The 22165-nt window shown below is 36.9% G+C and overlaps 1 protein-coding gene across 4 annotated transcripts in view; it reads left to right on the top strand.

Annotated features, from left to right (window-relative positions):
* MACROD2 (mono-ADP ribosylhydrolase 2) overlaps nt 1-22165 on the top strand; it is a 2131323-nt gene that overhangs the window by 100410 nt on the left and 2008748 nt on the right. The gene's annotated exons all lie outside the window — the stretch shown is intronic.

Genomic DNA, 22165 nt, shown 5'->3' with positions numbered 1-22165 from the left:
AATATAGAATAGTATAAAGAAGTAAAATGTGTTAAATTTTACTATCCAGAGATAACCACTATTAATACTTGTTTTACATCCTTATAGTCTTTAAAATGCGTGTATATAGAGGGCTATAAATAGTATATTTTGCAGTAATACTATATGTGCTATATTGTAAGTTGCTTTTTTTCACATATAGATCAGTCGTTTTCTGTATCCTTATATGTTAAGAACATGATTTTAAATGATTATTTCTAATTTCTCAAATAAAGCTATAATGATGGTCTTTGTACCTAAATCTTTATAAGTATCTCTGATTGTTTCTTCCAAATATATTACTCAGAAGGAATTACTGGATGAAAAGCTATAATATTTTTCTTTAAATGATTTTGAGATCCATTACAAGAATGTAATGATATGCTTTCCCAAGAGCGATATGTAAGTGGAAATTCTTGTAAATACTAGGTTATATCATTACAAAATAATTTGATAGTGTTTAATGATCCAGTTTCTTTCATTATTAGTGATATTGAATGCTTTTCTTCTTTATGTTTATTGGCCGTTCACATTTTTAAAAAATTTTATGGTCATATTGCTGCCCAGATTTTATATTGGTTATTTATCTTTTCCTAATTGTGAAAAAGCTTATTATGTATTAACAATGGTAAGCCTTTGCCGTGTATGTTGGTAATACTGTATTTTCTTTGAGTTTGACATTTACTTTTCAAATGTGTTTATAGTATGAGTTTATCTTCAGATATTTACACATATTCATGGTACCAAACTCTTCAGTCTTTTTCTTATTTGTTTCTTTCATTTTTTTTTGAGATGGAGTCCTGCTCTGTTGCCCAGGCTGGAGTGCAGTGGCATGATCTTGGCTCACTGCAAGCTCCACCTCCTGGGTTCATGCCATTTTCCTGGCTCAGCCTCCTGAGTAGCTGGGACTACAGGCGCCCGTCACCATGCTCGGCTAATTTTTTTTGTATTTTTAGTAGAGATGGGGTTTTGCCATGTTAGCCAGGATGGTCTTGATCTCCTGACCTCGTGATCTGCCTGTCTCGGCCTCCCAAAGTGCTGGGATTACAGGCGTGAGCCAGCACGCCCAGCCATTTGTTTCTTTCTTTGGTATTGAATTTAAGATGGTTTTCTCAACCTAAAGTTTAGATAGTCCCTTATATTTTCCTCTAATTTTCTTTCTTTTTTTTGAGATGGAGTTTTGCTCTTGTTGCCCAGGCTAGAGTGCAATGGTGCCATCTCGGGTCACTGCAACCTCCGTCTCCCGGGTTCAAGCAATTCTCCTGCTTCAGCCTCCCAAGTAGCTGGGATTACAGGCATGCGCTACTACACCTGGCTATTTTTGTATTTTTAGTAGAGATGGGGTTTCTCCATGTTGATCAGGCTGGTCTCGAACTCCTGACCTCAGGTGATCCACCAACCTCAGCCTCCCAAAGTGCTGAGATTACAGGTGTGAGCCACCGTGCCCGGCCCCTCCTCTAATTTTTTGATAGTTCTCTGGACTTACATTAAACTCCATCTAGAATTTGGGCTTATGAAAGGTGTGAGGTAGCAGTATTAATTTTTAAATTATTCTGGTTTTCACATATATATTTTAATTTGGATATGGTAACTGCTCCCCCAATCTCTGCCATTTGTCTGCCTTTTCAAACATTTCTTGTCTACTCTAGTCCTTTTGTTCTACCAGATACATTTTAGAATCATTGTATGAAGTTCAATATCAAGACACAAAACAAAAACAACATCACCATAAAGAAAGCCAAAAATTGAATTTTTGATTGGCAACTTAAGTTAGTTCAAGAGTTTTGACATCTTTACCATATTGTCTTCTCATCTAGGACTGTGGCTGGTTGTTAGATTTATTTTATCTTTCCCTCCGATATTTGTCGTAAAATTTTATAGTTTCCTTCATGTGAGACTCACACAGTTGCTTTATATTAGAAAGTTTAAACTTTTTTGGTATTATGAATGGTGTCTTTTTTATTATTTATTTTATCTGATTACTTTTGGTAATATAATCAATTTAATAATTGTGCACCTTACTGAAGTTAATTATAAAAACTTTTTTGAGTTGGTTCCCTTGGGATTTCTAGGCATATACATTTTTGTGCACACTGCTTCTCTGCCCTTTTTATTGCATTGGCTACCATATGGCAACAGTATTAAATTAGTTATCATAAGGCATTCTTGATTATTCCTGATTTTGTTGGGAATGACTATAGTATTTTGCAATTCATTCAATAAATATTTATTAAGTACCTACTACATGACAGGCATTATTTTAAATATGAGAGTTAAAATGATGAGAAAAACAGATATAATCTAAGCCCCTGAGTTTACAACCTAGTGGGAAATTGTGGTCAAAGAGTTATCTTAATAAATATAAAATTATAATTATGTAAGTTTAGAGTTGATAGATTGGACTTTTGTTGTAAATTTCCTTTTAAATTTGGCTAATTGTAAGGAAGGCTAAGTTTCCAACTACAAAGCATTTAGGTCCTTATTAGAGAGTTTGCCTGTGAGGAAAGTTGAAATGAAGTTAAAGAATTAATCACAATGAAATGGTTATTTTGTGGTTATAAGCAAAGACAAAATAAAACTTAAACAGAAAAACCCACCTCATCTATTTTTGACCCCTGTATCTCTGCTTTTAAGGGTCTATTCCCTGGAGTTAAATATTATCGTAACATAGTGTTCCAGGAGCTTTGCTTTGGTCTTTAAGAGAGACTAAATGAAAAAAAAAATGTGAGGGAATTGGCAACAGCTGCTTCGGCATTTATTCCATGTTATTTTGAGTTTTTAAGCAAATAGACAAAATAAAACATCTATTTCTCTGCATGATTTCTTTAAACCTTTTGCATTTTTTTCTTCTTGTTGACTGAGCACTTAAGTTCATACTTTTTCATATTGCTCTTTTTTTCTTTAAAATAATTTGGATGTCTTTTAATGAGTCTTTTTTTTTTTTTTTTTTTTTTAAAGACGGAGTCTCACTCCGTGACCCAGGCTGGAGTGCAGTGGCATGATCTCGGCTCACTGCAACCTCCGCCTCCTGGATTCAAGTGATTCTCCTGCCTCAGCCTCCTGAGTAACTGGGACTACAGGTGTGTGCCACCATGCCTGGCTAATTTTTGTATTTTTAGTAGAGACGGGGTTTTACCGTGATAGCCAGGATGGTCTCAATCTCCTGACCTTGTGATCCTCCCGCCTCAGCCTCCGAAAGTGCTGGGATTACAGGCGTGAGCGACTGCGGCCGGCCTTAATGAGTACTTTTCATTGCTTCTGAATAACTCAGTGGGACTCAAGAGCCTGTTGAGAAATTCATTATTAAAACTGTTAATTATAAAGTTACTGAAATTTCAGACTTCTTAATTTGAGATAACCATCTAAATAAACAATTAACAGCTGGCTACAAACTACTTATAGAATGATACTGTTGAAATTTGGGGGAGCAATAGTTCTTAGCATAGAAACAATAATGTTCAGAAACCACCTCCTACCTCCCTGCAGATCCAACCCAATGTCCATTCAAACTAAGTCAGGCAAAGGGGGAAAAATGACTGCACACCATTCTCTTCTTTTGTTTTCCCTCCTCTGCTATGCCAGAACTTGCTGGAAATTGTCCAAATCACCACTGTTGATAGCTGTCATTTAGTCAATCTGTGGGATACGTTTGAATAGGTGATGGATGGGAATATATGATATAGGATGGGGATTGGGATATAGGATATATGGGGATATATGGGGATATAGGATGGGGATGGGAATATTTGGGGATATAGGATATAGGATGGGGATAGGGATATAGGATGGATAAGAACTTTTTTTTTTGAAGTGGACTCTATACTGGTTATAGCTTCACGTTTGAGCTTCTAGCTATCAGGATCTCAGTGTCTTTTTAAAAATAGTGTGGGGATAGACAGAAAACAGCATTTCTATGAGGATGGAGTGAAAGAATAAATGAACATGAGCCTTTGTAATGTGTTAAATTATCATTTTTTTGTTGTTATTTAGCCCTGCATCCCAGCATCTTTTTCTGCAATCTGACTTATCACTTTATTTTTCTGATCTATAATTTTTTTTTTCTGAAGGAATTTGTGCAGTCAAACTAAACAATAAATCCTTCAAGGAATTAGAAGATAATTCTCAAGAGAAAATAATTGCCAGGGAGGTGGATGGTTGCCAAAAAATTCCCTTCTGAGTTTATTTTTTTCTTTTCCTACTTTGAGCCCTGCTATCCCTATTTTTAAAGGAATATCTTCTGAAGTTAAATAGTAACAAAGTCTTCCAGAGTCTTCCTTTTAGTCTTTGAGAGAGACTAAAAAATGCAAGGGAAAGTGGCAGCAGCTGCTTGGGCATTTGTTCCATGTTTTTAGAGATTGTCTTCTCTCTTTGAGAATTCTTCAGTGCACTTAGGGAAACATATTTTGTTTGTTATACATACTGGTCAACTGGATTTTTTAAAAAAGAGAACAGTTTTTTTTTTTCAGTCTGATTATAAAAGGAATACACATGAATACTTAAGATAGGAAGAATGTAAACTAGAAAAACAGAACTTCATCTCTAATGTTTGTAAATATATATATCATTGTTTGTTAAAGTTCAGTGTTTATGCTTCTGGTTATTTTATTTTCGTTGCATAGATATATTTTGTTTTTTTACAAAACTGGTGCAATAGTACATTTTAAAATTTGATGACTGCTTAATTTTTTGTTTATAAATGTAATTTTAAATAGCTACATGATATTCAATCATATACATGAATTCTTAATTTGTTTAATCATCCCCTCATTGTTGGAAATTTAAATTATTTTAAGTCTTTTACTGTTATAAACAGGCTGCGACAAACATCCTAGCACATAAATCTTTGTAGAAATCTTTGATTATTCCCTTGGAAGGCGTTCCCTTAAAGTGAAATTATGGAAGCATGAAAGTTTTAAAACTTTTTTTCAGATACACACAGACACACACACACACGTATATCTTATATCTACACACACACACACGCACATACACACACGTAACCAAATAGCTCTATGGAAAGGTTAAATTAATTTATGTCTCAAGGTGTAAGGGTATGTATTTCCCTAAACTTTATCATTATTAGGTTTGATGAATTTTTTTACACTTTGCCTTTGAATTATACTTCAATGTTGTTTTAGTTTCCATTTCTTTGAAGACAGGGAGTATACCTTTTGGTATTACATGCTGTAATAGAAAGCAGGATCTTACCTATAAAATTTTATTGGCACCAATAGGGTGCAAAGTAACTTGGTAGTGGGTAGCCAAGAGGCATTGGTGTTGGGGTGGGACCTGAGGAGCAACACATGCTGAATGTTTCTCAGATAGCTGAAGTTCAGTGTCACTGCTTCTCTTCCTGAAATTTAAGATGATGGGGAATATAGATGATTGCTGAAGTTCCTCAGAGTGAGAGAGGAACTGTTTATTTAACTTTCAGCATAGTACCTACCATGTAGCACAGCACTTGGCACTGGGGATGTCTTATGGCTATGGCTTTGGTTCTTGGAGTTCACTCAGGATAGTTTTTCTGAAACTTTGAGGTTTTACCTTAGGCAAGAAGATCTCAAGTTTCTCCCCCAGGGCTAAGATGAGAGTGGGGATCCATTGGTGTATAAGCCAGAGCACTTCTCCCTTTGCATCCCCAGCTTCAGAAGATGGACTAAGCCCTCACATGCTGCTTTTCATTTGGACTGAGCCAATTAAACTGAGACTGTGGAAGAGGGAACTAGTTTCTGGGAAAGTAAACAGCAGCGTTTATATTAGTATGAGGGTCATAGGGAGGTGGATTCTTATTCAACTGTGGTTAACAATGAATATAAATACCCTCTGCTGTGGTTCAGTTCTTGTAATTGCATGGCTTGTCAGAGGTCAATTATAGTTTAAATATAACCCGAACTGTGTAACTATACTAACTGATAATTCATGAGGCCTAGGTGCTGGCTAATCCTCATGTGCAACCTTATTTGGAATATTCCATGCACTTCTACTTTTTAAAATTTTTATTTAAATAATTAGTAGGAGGAAGGCAGAATAGAAGCCCACACCATTTGTCTCTCCTGTAGGAATACCAAATTTTAACAACTACACAAAAAAGCACCGTCACAAGAACCAAAAATGAGATGAGGAATCATAGTACCTGATTTTAACTTCGTATTGCTGAAAGATGCACTGACGAAGGTAGGAAAGACAGTCTTGAATCACCAATGCCACTCCAGCCCCATTCCCCAGCATTGGCTATGTGACACAGAGAATCTGAATTTGGAGGAAGGAGAGCACAGTGCCTGGGTGACTCAGTAAACTCAGCGCTGCCTTGTCACAGTGGTGATCACAGCTATGCTGGGCTCAGCCAGTACCTGTGCATGAAAGGACCATTTGGACCAGACCTAGCCAGAGGGAAATTGCCCATCCCAGTGTTCAGAATTTGAGCTTCTTAGCAGACCTTCCCACTGAGGGCCAAAGTGCTCTGGGGTCCTAGGTAAACTCAAGAGGCAGTCTAGGACACAACGACTGCAACTCCTGTTCAACTCCTAGTGCTAGTCTGGGCTTGGAGCCAGTGAACTAGGGTGGCATGTGGCTTAGAGAGACATCAGATGGGGCAGCTAAGGGAGTGCACCATCCCTCTTCCAACCCCAGACAGTGCAGTTTGCAGCAACAAAAGTGACTCCTTCTTTCTACTTGAGGAGAGGAGAGCAAGGAGTGAAGAGGACTTTGCCTTGCATCTTGGATACCAGCTCAGTCACAGTAGGATAGGGTACTGGGCAGAGTTGTGAGGCCCCCTTTCTGGCCCTAACAGGCCAAAAGAGAACCTGCTGCCGTGAAGGAAAGGACCCAGCCCTGGCAGGATTCATCACCTGTTGACTAAAGAGACCTTGGGAGGCCGAGGCGGGCGGATCACGAGGTCAGGAGATCGAGACCACGGTGAAACCCTGTCTCTACTAAAAATACAAAAAAAAAATTAGCTGGGCATGGTGGCGGGCACCTGTAGTCCCAGCTACTTGGAGAGGCTGAGGCAGGAGAATGGCATGAACCCGGGAGGCGGAGCTTGCGGGCGCGGGAGATGGCCCCCCCCCCCCCCGGGGGGGGGAAGAGAGACACCCCCCGTCTAAAAAAAAAAAAAAAAAAAGAGAGACCTTGGGCCCTGAATAACCAACAGTGATACCAGATAGCATACCATGGACCTTGGGCTCTGAGATGTGCTGGCTTCAGGTGTTACCCAGAACATTTCCAGCTGTGGTGGCTATGGTGAAAGACTCCTTCTGTTTGAGAAAAACAGGGGGGCACAGAAGGGTAGAGTACCAAGCAGGTTCTTGGACAGCATTTATGGAACTGTTCTGTGCCAGTGGGGAGCTCACTGCCCTGAACGGTGAGTCCTAGGCCTGGTAGCATTCACCACAAGCTGACTGAAGAGCCCTTGGGTTTTAAGTGAACATTGGTGGTAGCCTGACAGAACCCCACATGGGCTGGTAGTGGTAGTGGCCACAGGGAGAGTCTCCTTTGCCTTTGGAAAGGGGAAGGAAGAGAAGGAAGGACTTTATATTGTGGTTTGAGTGCCAGCTTAGCCACGGTAGGCATTGGTGTTGGGGTGGGACCTGAGGAGCAACACATCATGTAAATCTCTAAGGTTTTTGACTCCAGTCCTTGGATCCCAGAGAGCATTCCCGAACTCACCTAGGGCCTGAGGGAACTCACTGCCCTGAAGGGAGGGACAAAAATCTGGCTGGCTTTGCCACCTGCTGATTGTAGAGTACTAGGGCCTTGAATGAACATAGATGGTAGCCAGGTCGTGGTTACAGTGGGCCTTGGGCAGGACCCAGTGTTGTGCTGGCTTCAGGTCTGAACCAGCATTGTCCCAGTGGTGGTGGTCACAAGGATGTGTGTGTCCCTGTACCCTCAGTTCCAGGTGGCTCAGCATAGAGAAAGAGACTCAGTTTGTTTGGGAGAAAGTAAGGGGAAAATAACAAGAGTCTCTGCCTGGTAGTCCTGACAATTCTTCCAGATCTTATCCAAGACCACCAAGGTGGTACCTTTATGAGTCTGAAAGAACCACAGTGTTTTTGGGCTTGGGGCCTAAGTCTCTTTGAATACCTGGAAAGTCTTCCCAAGAAGGAGGGGCACAAACAAGCCCAGACTGCGAAGACTACAATACATACCTAATTCTTTAGTGCCCAGATGCCAGTTAACATCTGCAAGCATCAAGAGCATCAAGGAAAAAATGACCTCACCCAATGAACTTAAATAAGGCAGTAGGGACCAATCCTGGAGAAACAGAGATATGTGACCTTTCAGACAGAGCAGTCAAAATAGCTGTGTTGAGGAAACTCAAATTCAGGATAACACAGAGAAGGAATTCAAAATTCTATCAGAGAAATTTAACAAAGAGATTGAAATTATTAAGAATCCAGTAGAAATTCTAGAGTTGAAAAATGTAAGCAACATATCGAAGAATTCATCAGAGTCTCTTCTTAATAGCAGAATTGATCCAGCAGAAGAAAGAATTAGTGAGCTCAAAGACAGGCTATTAAAATACACAGTCAGAAGAAACAAAAGGAAAAAGTATAAAAAAGAATGAAGCATGCCTACACGATCTAGAAAATGGCCTCAAAAGGGCAAATCTAAGAGTATTGGCCATAAAGAGGAGATAGAGAAAGAGAAGGGGTAGAAAGTGTATTCTAAGGAACAATATCAGGGAACTCCCCAAATCTGGAGAAAGATATCAATATTTCAGTACAAGAAGGTTATAGAACATCAAGCAGATATAACAAAAAAGACTACCTCAAGGCATTTAATAACCAAACTCCCCAAAGGTCAAAGATAGGGAAAGGATCCTAAAAGCAGAAAAAGAAACATATAACATAAAATGGCACTCCAGTACATCTGGCAGCACATCTTTCAGTGGAAACCCTACATGCCAGGAATGAATGGTGTAACATATTTAAAATGCTGATGGAAAAAACCCTTTTTCCCTAGAATATTATATCTGGCAAAAATATCCTTCAAGCATGAAGGAGAAAGAAAGACCTGCCCAGAGAAAGAGGGATTTTATCAACACCAGAATTGACCTACAAGAAATCCTAAAGGGAGTTCTTCAGTCTGAAATAAAAGAACATTAATAACAATAATAAATTATCTGAAGGTACAAAACTCACTGGTAATAGCACACAGAAAAACAGAATATTATAACACTGTAATTGTGGTGTATAAACTACTCAAGTACAAAGAGTAAACAAACCAATCAAAAATAAGTACAACAGCTTTTCAAGATATAGACAGTACAATAAGACACAAAGAAGAACAACAAAAAGTTAAAAAGTGGGGGGATGAAGTTAAGGTACACGGTAGTTATTAGTTTTTTTTTCTTGTTTCTGCAATCAATGTTGTCATCAGTTTAAAATAATGGGTTATAAGATAATGTTTGCATGCCTCATGGTAACTTCAAATTGAAAAACATACAATGGATACACAAAAACTAAAAATCAAGAAATTAAATCATGCTATCAGATAAAATCACTTTCACTAAAAGGAAGACAGGAAGGGAGGAAAGAAGGAAGAGATCACAAAGCAACCAGAAAACAACAAAATGGCAAGAGTAAATCCTTACTTATCAATAATAACATTGAATGTAAATGGACTTAAGTCTCCAATCAAAAGACATAAAAGTGGCTAAGTGGATTAAAAAAAAGCTAGACCCAATGTCTGTTGCCTACAAGAAGCACATTTCACCTTTTAAGACACACATAGACTGAAAATAAAGGGAGGGAAAAGATATTCCATGCCAATGGAAAGCAAAAAAGAGTAGGAGTAGCTATACTTGTATCAGACAAAGTAGATTTCAAGACAAAAGCTGTAAGATAAAGAAGGTCATTATATAATGATAAAGGGATCAATTCAGCAAGAGGAGATAACAGTTGTAAATATATATGCACCCAATGCTGGAGCACCCAGATATATACAGCAAATACTATTATTAGAGCTAAAGAGAGAGAGAGAACCCAATGCAATAATTACTGGAGACTTCAACACCCCACTTTCAGCATTGGACAGATCTTTGAGATGGAAAATCAACAAAGAAACATTGGACTTAACCTGCACTATAGACCAAATGGACCTATTAGATATGTATGGATCATTTTATTCAACGTCTGCAGAATACACAGTCTTTTCCTCAGCACATGGATCATTCTTAAGGATAGATCATGTGTTAGGTCACAAAACAAGTCTTAAAACATTCAAAGAAGTTGAAATAATATCAAGCATCTTCTCTGAACACAATGGAATAAAACTAGACATCAACAACAAGAATAATTTTGGAAACTATACAAACACATGGAAATTAAACAATATGCTCATGAATGACCAGTGGGTCAGTGAAGAAATTAAGAATGAAATTGAAAGATTTCTCAAAACACGTGGTAATGGAGACAAAATATACCAAAACCTATGGGATATAAAGAAAGGGAAATTTATAGCTAGAAGTGTCTACATTAATAAAGAAGAAAAACTTCAAATAAATAACCTATTGATGCATGTTAAAGAACTAGAAAACCAAGAGCAAATAAACCCACAATTAGTAGAAGAAAGAAATAATAAAGATCATATCGGGAACAAATGAAATTGATATGAAGAAAACAATACAAAAGATCAATCAAATAAAAAGTTTGGTTTTGGAAAAGATTAATAAAATGGACCCATATTTAGCCAGACTAAGAAAGAAAGATAGAAGACCCAAATAAATAAAATCAGAGATGAAAAAAGGAGACATTACAACACATACTGCAAAAACTCAAAGGATCACTATTAGCTACTAAAGCAATAGCATACTAATAAATTGGAAAATATAGAAGGAAATGGGTACATTCGTAGACACATAAAACCTACAAAAATTGAACCATGAAGAAACCCAGAACCTGAACAGATCAATAACAAGTTATGAGATCAAGGCCACAATAAAAAGTCTCTCAGTAAAGAAAAGCCTGGGACCCGGTGATTTCATTGTTGAATTCTACCAAACATTTAAAAAAGAATGAATACCAATCCTACTCAAACTCTTCTGAAAGTCATTCTGTGAGGCAAGTATTACCCTGATACCAAATGAAAGACACATAAAAAAACACCAAGAACAAAACTACAGGCCAATATCTCTGATGAATACTGATACAAAAATCCTTACTAAAGTACAAGCAAACTGAATTCAACAGTACATTAAAAAAATCATTCGTCATGACCAAGTGGGATTTATCCCAGGGATGCAAGGATGGTTCAACACATGCAAATCAATCAGTGTGATACATTATATCTACAGAATGAAAGACAAAAAACATATGATCATTTAAATTGATGCTGAAACAGCATTTGATAAAATTCAATATTCCTTCATGTTTATAAAAGATCTAAAAAACTGGGTATAGAAGGAACATACCTCAACATAATAAAAGCCATGTACAACAGATCCACAGCTAGTATCACCCTAAATGGGGGAAAACTGAAAGCCTTTTTTTAAAGATCTGGAACATGACAAAAATGCCCATTTTCAACCACTGTTATTCAACATTGTATTGGGAATTCTAGCTAGAGCAATCAGACAAGAGAAACAAATAAAGGGCTTCCAAATTGGAAAGAATGAAGTTAAATTATCTTTCTTTTCAGATGGTATGATCTTATATTTGGAAAAACCTAAAAACTTAACCAAAAAACGAATAGAACTAATAAATTCAGTAAAGTTGCAAGGTACAAAATCAACATACAAAAATCAGTAGCATTTTTATATGTCAACAGTGAACAATCTGAAAAAGAAATAAAAAAGTAATCCCATTTACAATAGCTACAAATAAAATTAAATACCTAAGAATTAAAGAAGTGAACGATCTCTACAATGAAAACTATAAAACATTGATGCCAGAAATTGAAGATAACACACACACAAAATGGAAAGATATTCCACGTTCATGGATTGGAAGAATCAATAGTGTTAAAATATCCATACTACCCAAAGCAATCTACAGATTCAGTGCAATCTCTATCAAAATACCAATGGCATTCTTTACAGATTATGGAAAAATCAATCCTAAAATATATATGGAACCACAAAAGACCCAAAATAGCCAAAGCTATGCTGAACAACAGGAGCAAAAACTGGAAGAATCACTTTACCTGACTTAAATTATACTGCAGAGCTATAGTAACCAAAACAGCATGGTGCTGGCATAAAAACAGACACATAGACTAATGGAACAGAGAGTCTGGAAACAAATCCATACACCTACAGTGAACTCATTTTCAACAAAGGTGTCAAGAACATACATTGAACATACATTGGGGAAAAGACAATCTCTTCAAAAATTGATGCTGGGAAAAACTGGATATCCATATGCAGAAGAATGAAACTAGACCTATATCTCATCATATACAAAAGTCAAACCAAAATGGATTAAAGACTTAAATCTGACTATGAAACTACTACAAGAAAACATTGGGGAAACTCTCCAGGATATTGGTCTGGGCAAAATTTTCCTGAGAAATACTTCACAAGCACAGGCAACCAAAGCAAACATGGACAAATGGGATCACATCAAGTTAAAAAGCTTCTGCACAGTGAATGAAACAACAAAGTGAAGAGACAGCCCACAGAATGGGTGAAGATATTTGCAAACTACCCATCTGACAAGGGATTAATAACCAGAATATGTAAGGAGCTCAAACAACTTTGTAGGAAAAAAATCTAATAATCCCATTAAAAATGGGCCAAAGATGTGAATAGACATTTCTCAAAAGAAGACATACAAATGTCAAACAGGCATATGAAAAGGTGTTCAGCATCACTGATCATCAGAGAAATAATACATCGAAACTGCAATAAGATATCATCTCACTCCAGTTAAAATGGCTTATATCCAAAAGACAGGCAGTGACAAATGCTGGAAAGGATGTGGAGAAAAGGGAACCTTTGTACACTGTTGATGGGAATGTAAGCTAGTACAATCACTGTGGAGAACAGTTTGGTTCCTCAGAAACCTAAAAATAGAGCTACCATCATCCAGCAATCCCACCATTGGGTATATAACTGAAAGAAAGGAAATCAGTATATTGAAGAGATATCTGCACCCCCATGTTTGTTGCAGCACTGTTCACAATAACTAAGATTTGGAAGCAGCCTAAGTGCCCATCAGGAGATGAATGGATAAAGAAAATATGGGAGGTACATATACACAATGGAGTACTGTTCAGCCATAAAAAAGAATGAGATCCAGTCATTTGTAACAACATGGATGGAACTGGAAATCATTATATTAAATGAAATAAGTCAGGGACAGAAAGACAAACTTCACATATTCTCACTTACTTGTGGGAGCTAAAAAAATCAAAACAATTGAATTCATGGAGATAGAGAGTAGAAGGATGGCTACTAGAGGCTGGGAAGGGTAGTGGGGGGTTGGAGGGTAAGTGGGGATGGTTAATGAACACAAAAAATAGTTAAAGAATGAACAAGGGCTAGTTTTGATAGCACAACAGAGTGACTATAGTCAATAATAATTCAGTGGCACATTTTAAAATAACTAAGAGTATAATTTGATTTTTTGTAAGACAAAGGATAAATGCTTGAGGGGATGGATACCCCATTTTCCATGATGTGATTATTACACATTGCATTCCTGCATTAACATATTTCATGTACTCCATAAATGTATATACCTACTATGTACCCACAAAAATTAAAAAATAAAAAAAAATTGAAACATTTTTGATGTATAGTTTTATTAATTTTAGTTGAAAGAAATGTATGCTTTATTTGTTACAGGTCAACTTAATTTCTAAATGTTATTTTTTACTTTTTTATTTGTGACTTTTAGGCAGCTTCTACCTTTGTAAATTCTAAAAAAACTGGATGGTATTCATTCTCTCCTATTGTCTTAATATAATTGCATACACTTGGCCATTTTTTGACTTAATTTTTCTGGAAAAATGATATTGATTATTGAATTCCAATCTTTTAATTTACAGAAAAATTAGGCTCCAGAAAGAGTAGTGAAAATAGCTTATCAGTAGATAATAGACATCCTTATATTTTCATGAAATATAAATCTATACAACTTTAGGAGTTTCAGAGGAACTTACTGATTTATTAACTTTGTGTTGGGTGAATAGTTCTTTTATGATGTGAATTCTGTATCTTTAAAAAGGATACTTGATTAAGAACCATATTCTTAATTGTAGCCAAAATTTGGTGCCTTTTGAATGATAGTGGTTTATTAAACTTGAGTGTGTAAAGGAAGATTTGGCCATTTTGATAAAGAAAGGTTGAGAATTATTTTTCAACATTCTTCTCTAGTGTACCTTTTTAGTTATAGAAGCACCCCATGTTTGCTTTAGAATAAGAATAGAAATAAATATTTTATTTTTACATACTGTTAGTACTAAGGTAGCAACTTTTTCACTACTCATTTTATTTTTGTAAATTTGAAGCAAATTTATGGCATGAAATTTCCCCAGCTTCTTTTGACCTTGAGGTGCAATATGATTTGCTTTGTTAAGTTTTAATTTTATGACACATCACATTTCTGTCATGTCCAAAATTAAACTTCAGGGTAGATGTGTATTTTTCTACACTGGGATTGTGAACAGAGTAAATTATCAGAGAATTATGTTTAAATGAATATGTAAGTATAGGAATGTATAGGCTTAGCTACATCTCTCTACATAAATAGCTTGTTAGTGTGCAATCAGTCACTGGAGTTGCTATGAACTTGGAGCTTAATGAACAGGTGGAGAAAGAGGATGAATCCCAGTTCAAAATGGATCTGACAGCTTATCGGGCAATTTCACTGATCGCTAATCCAGTTCGTTTGGCAACTTAATTTATCACACAGTTAGAATTCTCATCCCGTGGGTTTCCAGGTGGAAATTAATTCTGAAACATGTCCAATACCACTGGGTTGAAGAGACCTGCTTAAGCTTTGTGAGGAAATTTAGAAATAAATTATTTTAAATGCATAAGCCAGGTTTCTCTTATGATTCCCTTTGTGTTTATCCAATTCCTTCTTAAAATATTTGGATGCTGCTAGCATTTGATGGTATGCTCATGGAGGTGAACTAAGGTTTATTTATTCATTAAAATTTATAAATTAAATGGAGAAATTGTTAATCCTAATTCATTAGTGAAATAACTACTATAATAGATAATCCTGTGACTATAATTCTATCTTTAGGTATAGAAAAATTACTGATCTCGAACATGTTTTAAGCATTTCATAGCAACAAATAATGAACAGAAGAAATTATTTCCTTAAAGCTCACAAATTTATGTCTTCTGAGTACTTACAAATTCTCTAATTAGTCTGATTTACAGCTCATAATTTTATGTAAAAGTATCTGCTAAAGCAATTTCCTCAACAATAAGGAAGAAATGCAACCTGCCTCTCACAGCTCACATTCTGACTCTGTTTAGAATTCCCAAGGATGAGTATAATTAAATGGGCTTAGCTTAGGACCTGGCTGTAGCCTAAAATAACTTCAAAACCAGAAACACATTTTCTTCACTTTTTAAAGACTTGATTTATAGTGCATAGAAAGTTAAACTGAATATTGATCCTTGAAAAGCAAATGTGTCCTGTACAAAATGACAACAAAAGAATACGATAAAAGTTTACAGAGTGATTGATTGTCCAAAGCCTATAGACAGTAGCCTCCCCCTTTTATGTCATCTTCTCTAGGCATCTGTAGCTCTGAGAGGGTGAGAGCAATGAAGTGTTAGAGGAGGATTAGTTGCACCCTGACACAAACTGTTACATTTTATGAGAAGATTGAGGAAGGTGGTAACAAATTATTTCTAAGAAGAAATTTTGAGAAACGAGGAATGGGGCCCAAGATCAATAAGACCTATGATATAACTCCAGGAAGGGACACCAGGGAATTTCTTATAATTTCTCAAACTCTGAAGCATCTCCAAAAAGAATTTAAGTCAGTGAAAAATAATTGAGATGACATAAAACTACAAACTGGCATAACAGTGTCATTGATTGGATATGTCAGGAAAAGTATGCCTATCATTCTTATGACCAGGCTTGTTAAAGTAATATCATCATAATCTAGAGGGGCTCAGTGTTGGATCATCCTGGCATCCTTCTCAAATCCCCTTTCTGAGTCCTTGGCATTTTTCCCTGGAACATATTGCAGACCTACAACCTTGTCATTTCAGAAACTGTCCTTCCATTTTTACCTTTAGAGGGAAATGGTCACTGAGTCTGGTACTAGCCCTTGGGAATCAAGCCAAAAGAAAAGGCAGGGCATCGTTTGATTTTCTCCTTCTTTCCTACAAGAGCAATGGTTGCGTCAAAGGTTTAGTGGGTATTGGAATCACCCAGAAGGAGATAATGATGATGATCAAGCACAATGGATCAATTCGGGGTTTTCCTCCTTTTTTTTTTTTTAATGTTTTTCCTATTACCATCACTGTCACTGTGATGATGATAATGATAATAGGAAAAATATATAAAACAAAATGGGGAAAACCCTAAATAGACCCAGTGTGCTTTATAACATTTCCGATTTACTAAACTATTTATTATTCCTCATTATTTAATAAAGTGTCCTATGTACTATGCAAATGGCAGACAGTAAAGCCCCCACCATGCCGTTTAGTGAAATCCGAGGATCCTGTATAAAAATTCCTCAAGCTAGACTTATGTTGGATGAAGAAGACAGTGAGAAATCTTGCCTTTTTAGGTTAGGCTTTCTTGTTTTTCCTTTGTTTAACTTTTGTTTCTTCAAATGGCTTGCAGCTTGGAAGAGACACGTTTTGGTCTAAAAGCTATTTTGGTTGCTGACAGAGGCAGTCTCATTGGAAAAACAGTATGTTCACCAATTAGAAGTTCATATTGCTTTTAATTCTGCTTCCAATAGCTTTGGGACTTTAAGAGTGAAATTGAGATTTGTGTATTTTTTCTTCAGTGCTGCGTAAATGGCCATTTATGGTAAAACCTGAGAATAAAGGAAGACCAAAAAAAGCAAAATAAAATAAGACAGAAATACATAAATTATAGTGATTCTAATTTTTCCTTATGAAACTTGAGATCCAGTAAGTAAACTTTGGTTGGAATTATTGGGCATTCAAACACTATCCTTCACAAAAGAAAAAGGCTCCCCATCAGTAAGCCGAGATATTAGATGTGTAAATATAATGAGCCATCTGTGGAGACATTGACCAGATTGCCCTGCATTGTGATAGAATTGATGTAATTTGAGTATCAGATGGGGCTGATTCGTGAATCTTGAGAAGACTATTACTTGACAGCAATGATAGATTTTGACCCTGTTGTAATTGGTATACTTGAGGTAGGAAGCAATTCTACTCATTCTGTCAAACGGAGGCCTCCACTCATAAAGTGAACTATTATTTAGAGGATCTTGTCTTCTTGGCTATTATTAAAATGCAATTTTTGTCTAATCAGCTATTATTAAAATGCAATTACCAAATAATATATTCTTCTCACTATGGTGATTTGACAGATCAAAAGCTTTCTGAGGGCAGAAAACTGTGTTATCCATTTATGTATCTCCAATGCTTTGTATCATGTCTGGCCCATTGTTAGTACTCAAAAAGTGTTTTCGAATTACTGAATGGTTGAGTAAGTTGCTTCCTATAACCAAGACTTTTAGTTAGAATGGTGGTAAATTTAGATGTAGAGGATTTTGTACTTTTTATCAGTGGGGCTGCCCTAACTGGTGGATTTATTTATTTTTTAATGCAATTTTTTTTCCTTTTATTTAAAATTTCTTTGGAAGCACAGATGATATTATAAACATAATAATGTAAATAAAGTAAGAAGAAATAAATTACTGATTACTCCACCTTCCAGCAGACTGTGTTGATTTTTTCCTGTTCATCTCTATGCGTTTATATACTTTTTTGTTTGCATTTTTATGACTTAGAACCTAGATTTGATGTGGTATACTGAGTTTTCTACTTAATATTAACATTTTTAATACAGTATTTAGGCCAGGCACAGTGACTGACGCCTGTAATCCGAGCACTTTCGGAGGCCAAGGCAGTTGGATCATGGGGTCAAGAGATCAAGACCACCCTGGGCAACATGGTGAAACCCCGTCTCTACTAAAAGTACAAAAATTAGCCAGTTGTGGTGGCATGCACCTGTAGTCCCAGGTACTTGGGAGGCTGAGGCAGGAGAATCGCTTGAACCCAGGAGGCGGAGGTTGCAGTGAGCCGAGATCGTGCCACTGCACTCCTGCCTGGCGACAGAACAAGACTCCATCTCAAAACCAAAACAAACAACAAAAAAAAGATATTTACAGTAATTTTACATGGCTACATAATATATTCTTTACTTCACATTCCCCCTCAACAATATTCTATTTCCCTATCTGCTTTATCTTTCTAGTGAATTCCTACTCAGCTTTCAAGGTCCCATTTAACTTTGCAACAATCCTCCAATTTCTGTTGACTCTTATGATCCTAGTACTTTACTTACAATGACCATAGAACTTTTGATACTTTAACTTTTTTCTTTTTATGAAAATTATGAGAAATAAGGTACATCAGAGCATGGATTATACAACTGTGTGTCCTGATGCCTAACTCAGTGATGGTCATGTAGTTGGCCCTCAACTAATACTTGCAGATAACATTCTAAGGTTTGGGAATAGAGGGATGAATGAGATACGGTTTCTGGATTTTATGCTCAAAGTATATTGGTAAGCAGGTAGGCAGATATCATGTAGATACTGACCTTCTAGAGTTGTTTATATGGTGCTAGGAAAACCAAGAGGAGGCCAGTATATTCACAGCATAGCTTTTTCTTCTTAACAATCTTTTTTACTGTACTTTCAGGAATGGTATTGGTAGGCTAAGGAGTTCTCACATTTTCATGACTCTTCATTTCCTTTGGAAATTATTTTCTAAAAGATTCAATTTCCTCGTTTGCTTTTCTCATGCCTTGTTTGCCCGTATCACTTTCTCTTTTTCAATTGGTATCTTGAAATATAGTTTTTCACCACATTATATAATCTCCCTACATAATTGCAGCAGGCAAAGTTCTAAGATGTTCCTCAAGATTCTCCATACTTCCCCCACCAGGATACAGGCCCTGAGTAATCCCTGGGGCTATAAATTTGATGGATTTTACTTCCGTGATTAGGTTATATAATATAGCACATTTAAGAAAGGAAGATTATCAGGATGGGTCTGACTCATCATAGTCATGGTTATGACTACATTAATCCTTTGAAAGTACAGTTTTCTCTGCACTTCTGGTCTACAAAAATGTGAGCTAATGAATATTGTTTTAAGCTGTTGAGTTTGTGGCAATTTGTTATACAGCAATAAAAGTGAATACAATAATATATTAACCGTTTGTGGTATTTGCTACATATATATTTTTTAGTTTATCTTGCTGTAAGTTTTGTTTGTACAAAACTCAGCTTCTTCATATAATTGCATCTACTGAAGATTTTTTTCTTTATGATTTCTAGTATTCAAAGTTTAGAAGGCATTAAACAGGGTATTGTTGGTAGGATGCACAGAGGATTTGAGTCTGAGTGTCAAATCATTAATTTGATTAGACTCTGCCACTGGCATTCTTTCTGCATAATAATTTATAACCTTTCAACCTGAACATTGACTTTCTCCATTGCTTCTTAGCTGAGGAGAAATATGAATTCTCCTTTGGAAAAGTTTGGGGATTTCTAGAGCACTAAATCATTCTTTTTGATGATTGAATGGAACTTTTAAATCTAATATTTCAACACTAATGGGGATCTCACAATGGAAGGCAGCTCCCTAGAACTATGCTGTTAGCCCTTTCCTTCACCATAATACTTGGCAAGAGACAACTTATACAGACTTTTCATTTTTATTGTACCCTTCTTCCAAATTCTCTGGATGGCCTAGCCTGTATTGCCTGTTGTTTTCAGTGCTGTTCTGATCTCAAATGGGCTTCCACAAGTGGCTAGAAGGGATTAGTTTTCGTATTTCTTCCATTAGTTCAGTATTGAACTAAAAAGCATGGTTATAAATGACAACTTTAATGACTGTGGTTTTTTTTTTTTTTTTTTTTTTTTTTTTTTTTTTTTTAGACAGAGTCTCACTCTCTTACCCAGATTGGAGTGCAATGGCACGATCTCAGCTCACTGCCACCTCCATCTCCCAGGTTCAAGCAATTCTCCTGCCTCAGCCTCCTGAGTAGCTGGGACTACAGGCACCCGCCACCACGCTTGGCTAATTATTGTATTTTTTTAGTAGAGAAAGGATTTCACCATGTTGGCCAGGCTGGTCTCGAACTCCTGACCTCAAGTGATCCACCTGCCTCAGCCTCCTAAAGTGCTGGGATTACAGGCGTGAGCCACCGCGCCTGGCCAAATGACTGTGATTTTTTTTTTTTTTTTTTTTTGAGATGAAGTTTCACTCTTGTTGCCTGGGCTGGAGTTCAGTAATGCGATCTTGGCTCACTGCAACCTCCGCCTCCTGGGTTCAAGTGATTCTCTTGCCTCAGCTCCCAAGTAGCTGGGATTACAGGTGCCTGCCACCACACCTGGCTAATTTTTTATATTTTTAGTAGAGATAGGGTTTCACCCTGTTGGCCAGGTTGGTCTCGAACTCCTGACCTTCAGGTGATCCACCCACCTCAGCCTCCCAAAGTGCTGGGATTATAGGCATGAGCCATCACACCTGGCCATGACTGTGATTTTTAACACTCATCCACATTATTGGTCACTGTTGTTGCTTCAAGTGTTTCTGTAACATTCCTGGACTGACACTAAAAAAAAATCCTAAACAAGTGAATCGTTACTATTATGGATACATTTGTTCTTTCAACTTACAAATATTAAGGACCTACTGTCTGCTAGCTCTGCAGGCCTCGCCATTTTTTGCCTTTTCCATTTGTCACTTACATGTCAAATAGTCTGTGCTAAGAAAATCCTCAATACTACAAAGGAAAGTAAATGTACTTTTATTTCTTGCCTGACTTAACAGGAATATATAGGCAAAAGCTAGTAGTTATGCTGAATTTAAGACAGTATGTTTGGTCTAATATCCAGAATTCACAAGGAACTTAAACAAATTTATAAGAAAAAAACGAACAACCCCATCTAGGCAAAGGATATAAACAGACACTTCTCGAAAGAAGACATTTAAGGCCAGGCACGGTGGCTCACGCCTGTAATCCCAGCAATTTGGGAGTCCGAGGTGGGTGTATCACTTGAGGTTGGGAGTTCAGGACCAGCCTGGGCAACATGGTGAAACCCCTTCTGTACTAAAAAAAATACAAAAAATTAGCCAGATGTGGTGGTGAGCACCTGTAATCCCAGCTACTCGGGAGGCTGAGGCAAGGGAGTTGCTTGAACCCAGGAGGCAAAGGTTGCAGTGAGCTGAGATCATGCCACTGCACTCCAGCCTGGGTGACAAGAGTGAGACTCCGTCTCAAAAAAAATTTTTTAAAAAAGAAGACATTTATATGGCCAAAAAACACACAATAAAAAGCTTAGCATCACTGATCATCAGAGAAATGCACATCAAAACCACAGTGGGATACCATCTCACACCAGTCAGAATGGTGATTATTAAAAAGTCAGCAAACAAAAGATGCTGGCAAGGCTGTGGAGAAATAGGAACACTTTTACTCTGTTAGTGGGAATGTAAATTAGTTCAACCATTGTGGAAGACAGTATGGTTATTCCACAAGGATCTAGAACCAGAAATACCATTTGACCCAGCAGTCCCATTACTAGGTATATAACCAAAGGGATGTAAATCATTCTACTATAAAGACACATGCACGTGTATATTTATTGCAGCACTATTTATAATAGCAAAGACATGGAACCAACCCAAATGACCATCAGTGATAGACTAGATAAATAAAATGTGATACTAGATAAATAAAATGTATACACCATGGAATACATGAGATCAGAACACCGTGGAATAAAAATGAATGAGATCATGTTCTTTGCAGGGACATGTATGAATCTGGAAGGCATCATCCTTAGCAAACTAATACAGGAACAGAAAACCAAACACCACATGTTCTCACTCATAATGAGTTGCACAATGAGAACACATGGCCACCGAGAGGGGAACAACACACACCAGGGCCTGTTATGGGTGGGGGGTGAGGGGAGGGAACTTAGAGGATGGGTCAAT

Source organism: Hylobates moloch, unplaced genomic scaffold (assembly GCF_009828535.3).
Source record: "Hylobates moloch isolate HMO894 unplaced genomic scaffold, HMol_V3 SCAFFOLD_21, whole genome shotgun sequence".
NCBI lineage: Eukaryota > Metazoa > Chordata > Mammalia > Primates > Hylobatidae > Hylobates > Hylobates moloch.
This window is presented reverse-complemented; position numbering and strand designations above follow the sequence as displayed.